This window comes from Protopterus annectens, chromosome 2.part0 (assembly GCF_019279795.1).
Source record: "Protopterus annectens isolate FY-2018-M chromosome 2.part0, PAN1.0, whole genome shotgun sequence".
Classification (NCBI taxonomy): Eukaryota; Metazoa; Chordata; order Ceratodontiformes; family Protopteridae; genus Protopterus; species Protopterus annectens.
Window position 1 is genome coordinate 1,381,948,030 of NC_056728.1, and position 14,349 is coordinate 1,381,962,378.

The window sequence follows — 14,349 nt, forward strand, 5'->3', positions numbered from 1 at the left end:
AGTACAGTCTTTACTGAGTCTCAAAGATAGTTTGAGAATGAATCTGCTTTCTTTTACCAAAGACGTTCAACACATAACTGCATCTCCTAGTTCTAATTTTTCTGAAGCCATTTTCTCAGAATATACTGATGTTTTTGATGACAGGTTGGGCAAACTTCCAGCAATATATTCCATGAAGTTAGACCCAGAGGTCACTCCAGTAGTCAGACAAGCAAGAAAGAGTTCTGATAACTATGCAGGATAAAGTTAAGGTTCATATGGATAAAAAGTGCAGTGAGGTGTAGTTTGTCCAGTTACAGTACCAACTGAATGGGTATCATCTATGGTAGCAGCTCACAAAAAAGCCTCAGACAAAATCAGAATATGCACTGACCCAAGAGATTTGAACAAAGCATTGAAAAGACCATATCATCCAATGTGCATAGTTGAAGAGGTCACAGCTCTAATACCAAATGCCACTGTTTTTTCTGTCTTGGATGCAAAAGAGTTCATTTTGGCAAATGAAGCTTGATTGCACACTTTTGGTACTCCATTTGGCAAATACAGATTTCTAAGGATGCCATTTGGAATAAATTCTTCAAGTGAAGTCTTTCAGCATGCAATGGAGCAAATGTTTTTGGGTTATCCTTGTGCCATAATAGTAGATTATTTATTGGTTGGAGTCAATGGTAAAGCAGAGTATGACAGCAACCTAAAGAAAGTTATAGACAGTGCATGTGAAGTGAACTTGAAGCTCAATCCTCTGAAGTGGAAATTCAGATTCCCAGAAGTTATATATGTAGATCATTTATTTACCAGTACTGGCTAGATACCAGACCCGACCGAGAAAGCAGCTATTCTTGAGATGTCAGCACCAGACAGTGTTCAAGCTCTACAGCATTTCTTAAGCATGGTCAACTATTTAGGCAAGTTTATACCAGACTTCAGTGAGTTGGCAGCATCTTTAAGAGAGCTAATGCGCAAAAATGTTGCATTGTCATGGTTAGAACAGCACCAGAAGGCATTTGAAGACCTCAAGCAGAAAATTGTCACCCTACCTACATTAAGATACTATGATGTGAACAAATCAGTTACTCTTTCCTGTGATGCTTCAAAATTTGGTCTTGGTGCAATTATACTTCAAGAGGGCAGACCAGTAGCCTATACATCTAGAATACTTACCCAAACTGAGATGCGGTATGCTCAAATTGAGAAAGAACATTTGGCAATAGTATTTGCATGTTTCAAGTTTCATAATTATATTTATGGTTGAGCTATTCAGATTGAAACTACCCACCAACCTTTAGTTATTATTATTCTAAAGAAGCCAATGCATTTAGCTCCAGCAAGATTACAAACAATGATGCTCAAATTGCAAAAGTACAACTTCAAAATGGTCTATACGAAAGGCAAACTACTCTATCTGTATGATACCTTATCCAGATTGCCCAGGAATACAACAGAACAGCTTGACACAGAGAATTTTGACTTTGATGTAATGGCAGTGCTACCACTAGGCTTGATGAGTAGAGAACTCACACTAAGACTGATCCAGTTTTGCAAAAGCTCAATCACTATCTTAATCTTGGATGGCCATCAAAGCAATCTAGTATACCACCTGAAGTGCAAACCTATTTTCCCTACAGATATGAAATGTTCATGGAAAATGGCATTATTTTCAAAGGTCCTAAAATTGTTGGTCCTGCTTCCTTACAACATAAGTACATCCAGATTTTGCATCGTGATCACCCAGGTTCTGCATCCGGTAAGAGGCAAGCGAGAGAATTAGTATTTTGGCCTTCGTTACTGATGACATTGATAAAGTACTTTCTTCTTGTTCAGTATGCAATAGTACTAGTATCTTCTATTGTGTCCAAAGTAGGAGAGCAACAGAGCCCATGTAGGATGACACCTGTGATGTTATCAGGTCCCATAGATGCTGTGTTTTTGCCCCTAGAAAGGGTGTTTATAACCTGGTCTTTAGAAATACAAGGTAGGGGATAGGTGGTAGGGATGTCATGAGGTACATGTGGCGGGGACATGATAGTGAAGTTTTCACAGAACCTGTCAGCCAACGGTTAGCTATGTCCACAAGCACAGTATATGTGGTATCATTAACTACCAGTTCAGCAAAAATCTAGGCCTTTAGTTTTAGGTTATGGATGTAACTAAAGAATGCCTTATGGTTGTCCTTAGTCGAGGAAGCTAATTTAGATTAATAGTTTGCTTTGGAGGACTTAACAAGGAGTCTTATTTGCTTGTTTAAGCTGAGGAGGGAGTGTTTCCAGTTTAGGGCTCGCTCCCTCTTACTCTTAGACAGCAATTTCTTCCTCCTATTGTAAAGCCTGTTAATGGCAGTTGTCCACCAGGCAGGTTTGCTCTTCCTTGAGTAGCTTGTTTTAGTCCCATCTGGTATGGCCAAGTCAATGCAGTTATGCAGGTGTTTGCATAAAGCATTGATGTAGAACTCAGCATAGTTGCCAGTTCCATCTAAGGGGAAAGTGTAGTGAAGCTATTTATACCATCCTGTAACAGGTTATAATTTGCTTTGGAGAAGTTTTTTAGTTTAGCTGCTAGTGGAGGGGGGGGGGGGGGGTCAGGTGAGATAGTTACTTCGAATGAGATTGATTGTTGGTTAGGTCTCACCAGGGAGGACCTCACAGTGGTCCCCCATATTGGTAAGCACCAGATCCAAGATGTTGGCACCCCTTGTGGGGGTGTCAACCAGCTGATCCATGGCAATGGAGTTAAGAAAGTCGAGGAACTTTTGGGAAAGTGAGTTTGACCACGAGTAATTTACCCAGTCAATGAATGAGTAGTTAAAGTCACCCAAAACCATGGTGTTCGGATGTATTTTGATAGACTCAAGTAGATCCAAATAAGCAGAGTAAGTGTCCTGATTCATGGAGGGGGTCCTCTAGCTGGCAATGACTTGAATAGGTGTCCTACCAACAGTTAATTTAACCTAAAGTATTTCCAGGGAATCAGACTGTTTAGCCAATCTGGAGGTGTATTTATCTTTAATGAATATTGATACACCGCCTCCTTTAGTTTTCACAACTTCAGTTTGTGGTCTGAATGTGTGAAAGAGGTGTAAGCCGGTATGGCTGAGGTGCTCTCCACAGCCTTGAACCAGGTCTCTGTGACTGCACAAATGTTTGCATCTTCCAAGATGAGAACTGCTTCCGGTGAGTGCAGTTTCATGTTAAGACTCCTAGCATTTAGCAGCATAACCTTGAGGTTGTTTTTAGATGGAGTTTTTATGTCAGGAATTTTGTCCTTGAGAAACTGCCTAAAAAAGGCACTATGGGGATGACAAGAGCCTGGCCAGTAGCCGAAATCCCAGTGGTGACAGACGAAGACCATCTCTGGCAAAGCGTTGAGGTTTGTCGATCATGTCATCCCAGGCTGACAGATACTGGATCCACTCAGAATGACACCAGAAGCTAAGCCAGTGGTAGCAGATTATCTTTCACTCTCATGGCTTCTCTGCATATGAGGTAGGGTCTGGTTCCTTCCTGCTTGTTGATGTACCAAACTATTATTGTCGTTAGTTTGAATGGAGATCACCCTTTGTGGAATACAAAGTGGACTGATTTCAATTCCAGGACATTGATGCAAAGTTGGCCTCTTGTATGATAATGCTCCTCCTCCAAGGAGGAGGGGCTCATAGTTACCACTACCAAAGGGAGTGGCATCACAAACAGTCTTTCTAGGATGACCAAGGGGAAGTTACCCACCAATTGCAGGTCTCTGGACTCTGCAAAGATGGGTTATTATTATAGGTGTAGAAAGATAATCTGCTACCATTGTGCTCTGAGTACATATTATATTATTCTCATGTGGGAATGAGCCAGAAGTACCATGAGAATGGAATAAGCCATCACCCCTATGAGCTGAAGGACTAGGACTACAGGTGACGATGAAAAATGAAGGAGTTTTTGAATGGAATTTCTTAAAATCTGAACTTTCTCTCAAAAGGAAGAGAAACAATGCCTGTAGTTGTATCCAGGTGGCATTCTGTGAACTGAATAGCTTGGGTTGATTGCAGATTTGATTTTACATAGTTTACAGAAATGTCCAAGGACATAAATAGCTGAAGCAAGTAGCCTCTGGCCTTGATTAAGAATTCTTTTGATGTTGCAGCAAGAAGCCCATCATCTATGTAAGTAAAACTGCAAATTCTTTGTTGCTTCAGGCGAGCTGCTATCTCTACCATGCACTTAGTAAACACCTGGGTAGGTTGTGATGAGACAAAAGTGCAGGGATTTGAATTGAAAGTGACTGGCTGCTGGACAGAAGCATGGGTACATCCTGGATGCTGTGGCTATTTTGATATGTAGAGAAGCATCCTGAAGATCCATCGAGCGCATCCAGTCATTCGCCTGCACAGAAGGCAGAAGTGCAAGCACTGTGACCATTCTGAAGTGGGTCTTTCTCACATACTAGTTTAATTCTCTTAGATCCAAGATTGGTCTGATGTCCTTGTTTTTCTTTGGAAAAATAAAGAACCTGGAATAGAAACCTGACCCTGTCTGATCTGGTTTAATCTCTTAGATGGCTGTTTTGTCTAAAATACAAAGAATTTTTCTTCTGATGGAGTGAGACATCTGGGAGCAGCTGATCTGGCAAGGGAGGACAGTGGTAAAGCCTCTGAATAGTATCCTTCTTTCCCACAAATTCCGAGTGAGCAGATTTCCTGTGGCCATTACCTAAGCTCTGACCCTGGATAGCAAGAAGGAGTCAAGGTTCAGGAGGAAGGGTGTCCTGGAACTGAGCCAACATTGAAGAAGGCTATGCTGTATTTCACAGAAGAGAAGCAATAATCCTACTCATAATCTTGAAGGCTGACTTAGTGTCTGCCAGATCCAAGAAACCTCCATAAAGTATCAGAAATACCACTGCTGTGGAAAAAGTAGGCACTGACAAGGGGATCCCTGAACTCAGCGTAGTGAGGGAGACTTCTTGTTCTCTTTCTCATTTTTTGGCTTTGTATGCTTCTGTATCTTGGGGGTGTGGAGGGACAGCAAACCTTGAAAAAATAGCTTGTTATGTTTGCCTGCTACAACTCATTGTCCTAAGACCTTGCAGACCACACAGTCATCTAAAATGTGGTACAAATCCAGCACGTGACACAAAGTTCATGCACATCCCAAGAGTGAATTTTATGGGTGCATTGGGCACTAATCCTAGAAGAGAAGATAGCTGCATGCACACACACACACACAGACACACACACACACACACACACACACACACACACACACACAATAACCATAGAAGGTTAACTTCTAATGACAATAGAAAAAGTAAAAGAGTTTTTTTTTTTAAACAGGCAGTAAGAGAAGCATCCGCAGGCCCGGCAACAAAACAGGGAAGAACACTAAAGAATAAATATTAAAGGAGTACAAGTATTAGATTCACAGAAAACTACTTATAAGAATAAATATATTAGTATATGAAAAAAAAATATTTAAGATAAATGAGGTGGAACACTTGGCTACTAGCAAGACCAGCTTCAACCACAAGTGCATTATAGGTAGTGAAAAGATTTAAAGGTCCTCATGGCCAGACCACTAGTTTTGCTGTCTCATATCCAACAAGCAGCCCAAGGACCCCTTAGCTGGATTGGCTGGACAGGATGAAAAAGATACTTCTTTACTTTCCACAAGTTTAATCATTCCTCATTATTCTTTTTGGGTTCCGGCGTGTAACTCGCAAGACATTTCCCTGCAAGCTACATCGCCGAAACCAAATGGCTGCAGCAGCACTTTGCCATAGTGCAATATGGCTGAAAAGCATAGCCGCTGCAGCCGTAATCTATGCACGGAAATTTTATACCTGGTGGCGATCCTTACAGACAGCTGTCCGGCTGTAGTCAAGCAGAGACAGCCATACTGGATGTGTAACACATTCCTTATTCTCATTCAAGGAATGCATTCATTTAATTATTTATTTGTTTTGTTGTCAGATGTCTGTCTTCCTAATAACATTACTATAATTTCTAATCATTTTGCCAAATACAGTGATACTGCTTCTTTTTTCCTGTTAAGTAAAACCTTTAAATAACAAATTCCCAACCTTGTTCATATTTTTATGCATTTCTCTCTCTTTAAAAATACAGTCTATTATTATTTTATAAAATATGCAACATTTTTTTATATATTATTATGCTCAGTTGTCTCTTTTTTTCTGCTGCAGTTCTAATGATAAACTTTATTTTATTATTCTTTAAATATAATTCACCATTCTGCCCTTGAGTTGCAAAAACCTCTCACAGTACAATGATATTTCCATAATTGTTCAATTTCTTTAAGCGTATCTTTACCACTGTTTCCCTGTTACCTTGTTTATACCATTTCCTTCTAAAATAACAGTCATTCTCTCCCACCTCTATCCAAATACCAGTATTAGCAGAACATCCCATAACCATAGCGCCACCATTCCTCTCCTTAACACCTTCTGTTATCTAAAAATAATCTATTTCTGTTCCTGACTCCTTTTAGATATCCATTTCTATTGCTCCATATTTTCAGATTTCCCTATTTTAGTATTTTACTCATTCTTTTTACATCTTGTCCTATATTTTTAATGAACTCAACACATACTTAAAATTACCTTTTATTATAATTTTCATATTAACCATGTCAAAAGGCATTATCTTCTCAAAACGTTTTTCTTGCTCCTCTTTCATGTATTAGCATAAACCCATATTAACCTCAACACAATATTTTCCACTTAATAGCCACCACAGTCACCCTTCCCGGATATACAACACACACATCTAGAACCTTCACTCCTTCACTTTTCCATTGGAAAGCAAAGACATTCCTGGGTATTGATCACTACCGATCATTCTGAACGATCTTATCTCCCTCTAAACCTAAAACAAATCTCACAGCTTGCAAGTAAATGCTATCAGCATTCAGTCCTTCACACTCTTCTAATATACTTATTCTTCTCAATAAACTATTCACATTCATTGAAAGCAATCTAACATCATTTCCTTTTTTTAATTTAACCTTTAGGGAAATTTTTTTAAACTTACATTTCTAAATTTTTATTTCCTAGTCTACTCATTTTGCACTCTTCTTTCTCCTGCTCTCTTTGCTCATTTTGTAACTACATATTCGTATTACATGTTTCACCTTCAACCTCCTGTAAGTCAGCTTGAATATCATCCACCTGAATATAAACTGGTTCAGTATTTTCATTAACCTCCATTTGTTTTTCCTCATTTGCTTTATCCTCTGTCCCACTTTTCACCATGCAATGTTCACTTTCAGACACTTCTCTGTTTTCTGTGCAATCAAACAAAAATGACCTTCCTTTTCATATATCCTACATTCCATTTTACATTTTTTTCATTGTCTGCCCCTTTTCCCCACAGTGACTACATTTCACATTTTACATGCCGGAATCAAATGTGTCACACTACCACAAAAATAACAAGCTTTAAGTTGCCATTGATATTTCATTGTACCTCTGAAACCCCACAAAAATCACAATTGACAGATGCATAATCCCTTTTTCATTTACCTCAGTATAATATCTAGTTCCCACCCCCATTCCATATATTTCTCATATTTTGTATTCCTAATATTTTCCACCTTATCACAATACGTTTTAAACAATCATGTATTTCCTCCTGCTCTGTATCATCTCTTCAAAACTGCATATTAACTTTTCTTTTAAAATGACACCCTTGCCCAACAAAAATATATTCATTCCATGGATAATTGCCTCTTCTTTTTTCATATTCACTCATAAATGTTTTCATTAAAACAAAAGCCCAACTCAAAAGTCACATCATAAAAGGCTTCTCTGCACAAATGTATACATGATCTAACATACCTTACAGAAAAACCTAGTGGTTTAATTAAATTGTTCCATGCATAGTAATGTTCAATAACATTGCCATTCCTGCTTCTTATTCTCTTTGTATGCTTTTTCTATGACTGTGATTTACAGTACCTGCATTTTGTTTCTCTTGCCTTCTAATTGCTCTACATAAGTCTTATTCTGTTCAATTGAAACAGCTTCTTGTCCAGAAAGCTCCACAACAGCATAATCCTTATTATCCATATGGTCACCAAACATACGGTCTGCCATCTTTCCGGATAACACTGCAGATTCTTCTCCAGGCTCCTCCTCCTCTTTTAGCTACATCTGTACATCACACTACAAAACTACTCCCTTCAGTTGCGTGATTTAAAGATTCTTCCTGCAATACACAACTCTCTGGGATCAGCTAAACACTGCCCATTTGTAACATCCTTCAAATCCTTGACCTCTACCTCAAACACCTTCGACTCTTCACTGTTCTATTCCATCACCTTACTCTACATTTCAGACACAAAATTAATAGTTTGATTCACAATGTTCTCTGCATCCCACAAACGTCCATGTCATCACTACTCCCAGCCATGTACATGCTAGGATAGGAAGTAATGTATACTAAAAATGAGTAGAAGAAATTCCCCATTGCCCTAGCCAAATTTCCAGAGTCAGTATGAATACTTCCTTAGGCATCTCTAAAATGAGGCCATTGGCCTTTAGAGACTAACCTAGTAAACAAAGTATAATCAAATAGATAATGACTGCGAGGGCACATATGTAAGCAGCACATCTCATGGGGGAACACTGTCATGCATATATGGGCATTCCCAGTACACAGTGTGGCAACATCAAAAAGTTCAAGAAAAGTTTACTGGCCAGGGATGGGGTCACTTCAGTAATCCAAGCTCATGAGTTTCACGAGTGGTCCTTTTCCAGATTTAAAATAGTAATGGCACAATTGTTTGAAGTAAAACATAAAGCAAAATGTTGGTTAAACCCTGAGGGGCTTAACAGGAAACTGCTTTAGAGATTTTATTAATAAACAGATTTAAGAGTGCTTTACCAGTTGTTCTTAAATGCTGGGCATGCCAAGAAGATACTCAAAATAGCTTTGTGACACTGGTAGAATGAATATTATGTTATAAAAGTATATTTAGATAGTAATTAAACACTCATACATTATATATTTATTGTTTATTATTGTACAAAGTACATAGATTGAAGAATACATCATTTGTGTGCATTCATTTTTTTTTGCCATTTTTTTTTTTTTTTTTTTTTGTGTTTCTGTTTCTTCTTTTTTCCTTTTCCTTTTTTTTTTTTTTTTTTTTTTCTTTTTTTTTTTTTTTTTTTTTAATTTTTTTTATTTTTTTTTTTTTTTAGAAACAGACTAGAACTTGTTAATAATAATTTTAATTAATTAATCAAGATTGTCAGAGAGATGATTTTGATTTTTTTTTTTTTTTTGTTTTTTGTTTGAAGTTCGTTAGTTCTGAAGAGACGAAACCTAACCTCTATAAGCTGTTGTGTGTTTTTGTTGTGTGTGTTTTTACTTTTTGTTTTTTACGTTTTTTTGGTGATTTTTTTTATTGAAATTTTTTTTTAACTTTTTTTTTTAACACTTCTTCTTTTCATTTTCTGTCTGTTCTTTCATTTCATTCTTTCATCTTAGGTTCCTCGTAGTATATTTAGATAGACATCTAATAAGTTAATTGACAAAATTGTGAGTAAAAAAAAAAAGAACCATGCCAATGCTTCAAGCATGGGAAGTGGTGATATATTGCAAAATATTGTGAGAAATGCAAATTAGAAAACTTTCATTCAAGATGCCAGGTATGTGTGAGAGGGTAACTAGTCTTAAGAATGTGAACAAGCTATCACAAGGCTCATGGAAACTGTTCTGCTGTTGTGCCATTACAAAACTGATGAAGGGTCTGACAAGAGTTGATGGGCTGGAGCTCTGGAGGCTGTTAGATTTTGGTAGCATGATTACCGTTGTAAAAGCCCAATACCTTTGTAAGAAGAAGGTCCACTCTCCAAAGTCCATAGAGGTAGTATAAATATTCAGGCAGAGAGAAGATGTAAACCTATCATCCAAGTAGAGATCCAGACCCTACTCAGAAAGACCCTACATCTCACATCAAATTTCCATCTGTCCTGTTAGAATTGTTAGCAAACAAATTGTTTCATTTTTCTACCTTGAGAATCCACTACAGAAAAAAATCCTTTGACTTTACTGGATACAAGATGAGCTGTTTGGGTGTGCCATAGGTAGGTAGGTCAGTGAGTAAATTGCTTGAAAGAAAAGATGCAAAAAAGGAATGAGTGGAAATATGGATAACATCTTAGTGAGCCAGTATAGTGTGAAAAGTACAGTTGTGAAAGTTAACATAAGAGGAGATGTTGTAATAGATCACCTTTGCTATATCATAAGCTATGCAGGTCTTACCCCCTACAGCTACCAGATCCCCAGAGCTTTGGATGCCCTCCTGGGTGCTCCAACTGGCAAGAACACACAAGGTGCTACATATAAAAGGTAGATGGAATACCAGACTACTAAAGAGCATTTTTTACCCAGGAAAGATTCAAGAGTCCCAAATGCTTGTGCTAGGAATCAAAGTGATCTATAGCTATATACAAAAAGGGTGGAGACAAGCACACCATGTTAACCCAAAAGGAATAGCAGTAGAAAGGGGGGTGAGTGGGAGGGATGGCTACTGAATGATGATCCATTGGAACTCCTGTTATTATTGTAAGTTTACTTTCACAACTGTGCAATGCTCAATATATAGATCACAGCTGCAATAGCCAAGCTGTATGGGTATATTGCCATAGCTTAAACAGAAGTATTAAAAGAGGGGGGGGGGGCAATAACTAAGATTCCAAAAGCCCATATCAAATGGTCCTGGCAAAACCAGGAATCTAGTTTGTAGTGCTTTGTAAAAGTATGTAAACAAGACCTAGTTGCTGTCCTTGGGCTATGTCTACAGTCCACCTCTTGTCAGAAACCCACAGAAGAAGCCAATGTCCTTGTTGAATGAGCTACAGCCCTGCCTGGACATGGCTTATTATAGTTAATATAACAAAAAGTAAAAGCATGAGACAAATGTCCATAAATAGCTTTGTCACTGCTTGTCCTCTCCTCTTACCTTTTTAGGAGACAAACAGCTGGCCAACTTTCCTGAAGGTACAACATTTTTTAAGTAGTATCTGAGATGCCTGTGTTCATGCAGAGAGTGAATAATCATGCCATAGCCTGTCTTAAAGTAACTCTGAAATGAGTTTAGGCATAATGGCAAGATTTGTTCTTAAAAAAAGAAGAGAGAACCACTGTTACTTTGGCCAGAAGGGAGTCTCCAGTACAATTTTTGGAGAGTCCTTCTGGATCTTTAGAAGAACCCTGGGTATAAGTGGAAAGGGTAGAAAAGCAAACAGGAATTTTTCAATCTATGGAAATTAGATAGTATCTGTTTTCCAGGGCTGACTGTAAGGAATATCTTTTGTAGCAGAATGTATTTAATTGTCTTTTCTGAAAGGAGGCAAACAGATCTATATCATATATTTCCCATTGTCGGATTAATTCCTGGAAGACACAAGGATGAAGTTTCCATGCATGGGAGTCTATCATGCTCTTGCTGAGCTTGTCTGAAAATAGGTTTTTGTTCTGATAACCTGAAGAGTCAGATTGAGCTGAACTGCTACCCCTCAGGCTATCATAGCCAGTCTGGAATGAGGGTATGACCTGGTACCCCCCTGTTTGTTTATGTACCACATCACTGTTGTGTTATCTGTGTACACTTGCAGAGCTCCTAGGGACCAGAGGTGCTTCAAGGCCTACAAATTGATAACAGACAATATTTCCCTGACATTTATGTGTTTCTGTCTTGGATCCCACTGAGCTTACACTTTTACACCTTTTGAAACTGCTCCACACAACAGGTCTGAATCATCTGCTGTAACTGACTGGACAGGTTCTAGGAGGGAAAATGTAAGACCTGGATTAAAAGCTATCTGATCTAATCACCATCCATTCTCCCTTTTAAATCCCAGAACTGGAATCTGAAAAGTCAAATTGTGTAGATCTGAGGTACCATTGTATCTTCCTCGTGTGTGGTCTTCACATGGCAGCGTGATTATCATCAACACCTTGTCCCCTGTAATCTTGAGAAATTCCTTTACAGATGTCTGACTTTGGATGGAAAAACTCAGAAAGAACTGTTGCAATATACCTACTGTGTCTGATGGAAGAAAGGCTCTTCACAAGACCTAGTCCATCAAATATCCCAGGAAAATCTTTCTGTGATAGATCATGAGAGAAGACTTCTGCTATTTGATTTGAAAACTCAAACTGAACAGAAATTTCAAAACAGTTGTTAAGGACTCTTGACAACTGGAAAAAAGAGCCTAAAAAATTAAAAAAATCACCAAGACATGAAAACATGTCAATGCCCTGTAGTCTGCAATAAGCAATGACTGGGGTTAGGCATTTTGTGAATACCCTTGGTGCAGTGAAGAATCCAAATAGTAAAAACAGAGAACCGATAGTGTAAGCCAGACACAGCAAGTCTTAAGAAATGCTTGCCAATATGAATGTGATGATAGGTGTTCTTTAGATCCATCTTTACCATGAAATCTAAATGAGGAATCAGTGTTGCAAGATATTGAAGTGATAACATCTTTTACTTCAGATTCTTGACATAAAGGTTTAAGAATGAAAGATCCATCGCTGGCCTCTGGGATCCTTTTAGTTTGGGGGCTAGAAATATTCCTAAATAACAACCTTTGCCTATGACATTGATAGGCACTGGTTCTATTCCTCCCCAGGACAGCATGTTTTGCAGAGTGGGAGGAAAGAGAGAAATCTAGTTCCCTGGTCAAGAAGGAATCCATTGAAAAGGAGGAAGGGACACCGATTGCCAAGAGTACCCCCAATGGATTACCTTCAGAACTCAACTGTCTGAGAATATGTGATGTCAAAAATGGAAGATGAAGTCTCAGGGAAATAGAATGGTTCCCAGGGTGGGAGAGCAGGGTAACTTGAACACGAGAATGTTTATGCCACCTTAGAGAACTGTCCTTGATTTGTCCAGGCTCATCCTTTCTTAATGACCCTCTTTTCCATTGTTTTTAACCCTGATTAGTGGCACCTTTCTGTTTAAACTGTTTATTTGAAAAGGGGGCTGAGGAGGAGGGAAAACTATTATTTGGACTGAAAAAGGAAGGTTGAAAAATCTGAATCACTATAATCAGTTTTCCCTTTCATCACACTTCATAAGCACCTCAGCTGCAGAAGGGCCAGATTGAGTCTCTTTATTTAAAGGAGCATTTCAAATCTCAAATGTAACAACTTTAGGAAGATTTTGAGAATAATGCCAAACGGGTCTTCCCAAAACTGATCCAGAAGCAGCCACTCTGGAAGAAGAATCACAGCATCATAAACACATTTTAAAATAAACTTAGTCACCTGAGAAACAGCTGTCAAAAAGCATTAATGCATTCTTTACCTCAGAAGAGAGAGGGTTAACCACTGACAGGTACACGTTCACAGAAGACAGAAGCAAAAAAAATGTAACATATGAGCTTGGCAATTTAAAATCCTGAACGTTAAAATGCTAGAGAAATTAATTTTCCCCCAACTTATCCACTGCTTTTCCATCTTTGTTAAAAGGAGTTAGTAGCAATAAACCACTTAGCAGCATCTTTTTTTTTCTTCTTTCGTCTTTTCCCGGTTAGGGGTCGCCACAGCGGAACTCCAGTCAGCTAATGATTGGCAGTGGATTTTTATGGTGCCAAGTTGCCAGCCCGATGCCCAACCTTCAAAGAAGGCACACCCATTCATGCACGCACTTAACTGCATGTCTTTAAGAGTCACACTACCACAGGGAGGACATGCAGATTCCACACAGAAGGTGCTCCAGCCAAGAATCGAACAGGAAAACCTCTTGCTGTAAGGCAACAATGCTAACTGCTGCTCCACCACGTGACTTCTGGGTCTGCATTGGTTGGAAAGCAGGTACTACTTTGTCTGAGACACTTTGTATAACCTGTCAGACTTCTTAGGAGCAGGAGGTATGACCATTTGGAAGACTGGATAAAGTGAAAAAAAATATTCTCTAAAGCATGTAATACGGAAGGGATAGCTGCAGCTTTAGGCATATGTAACTGTAACAAATCATAATAAATTTTCTGTGCCATAAAAATTTCATTATGGCCTCATTGAAACATATTTGCTTCTGAAAGGAATTTCTTCAACAGAAAAAGTCTAAAGCTATATTTACCTCAGAATCAGAATGCTCAGACTGGGAAAAAAACTCTTGAAGTACACCCCTTCCCCTGCAGTGACTGCTCTTCTAACTGAAAAAGCCTATCAGTATAAGAAGGAACTTTTTTAAAATGCCAGAACATTTTGAAGGCATAAAAAAAGCATTAATCAGTTACTTGGTAAATCCTAGTAAATCTGCCCTGTCAATGGAAATAGAAACAGGAGACTGGAGAGTTTTCTCACCAAGCATACACTCCCTGAACAAAGCC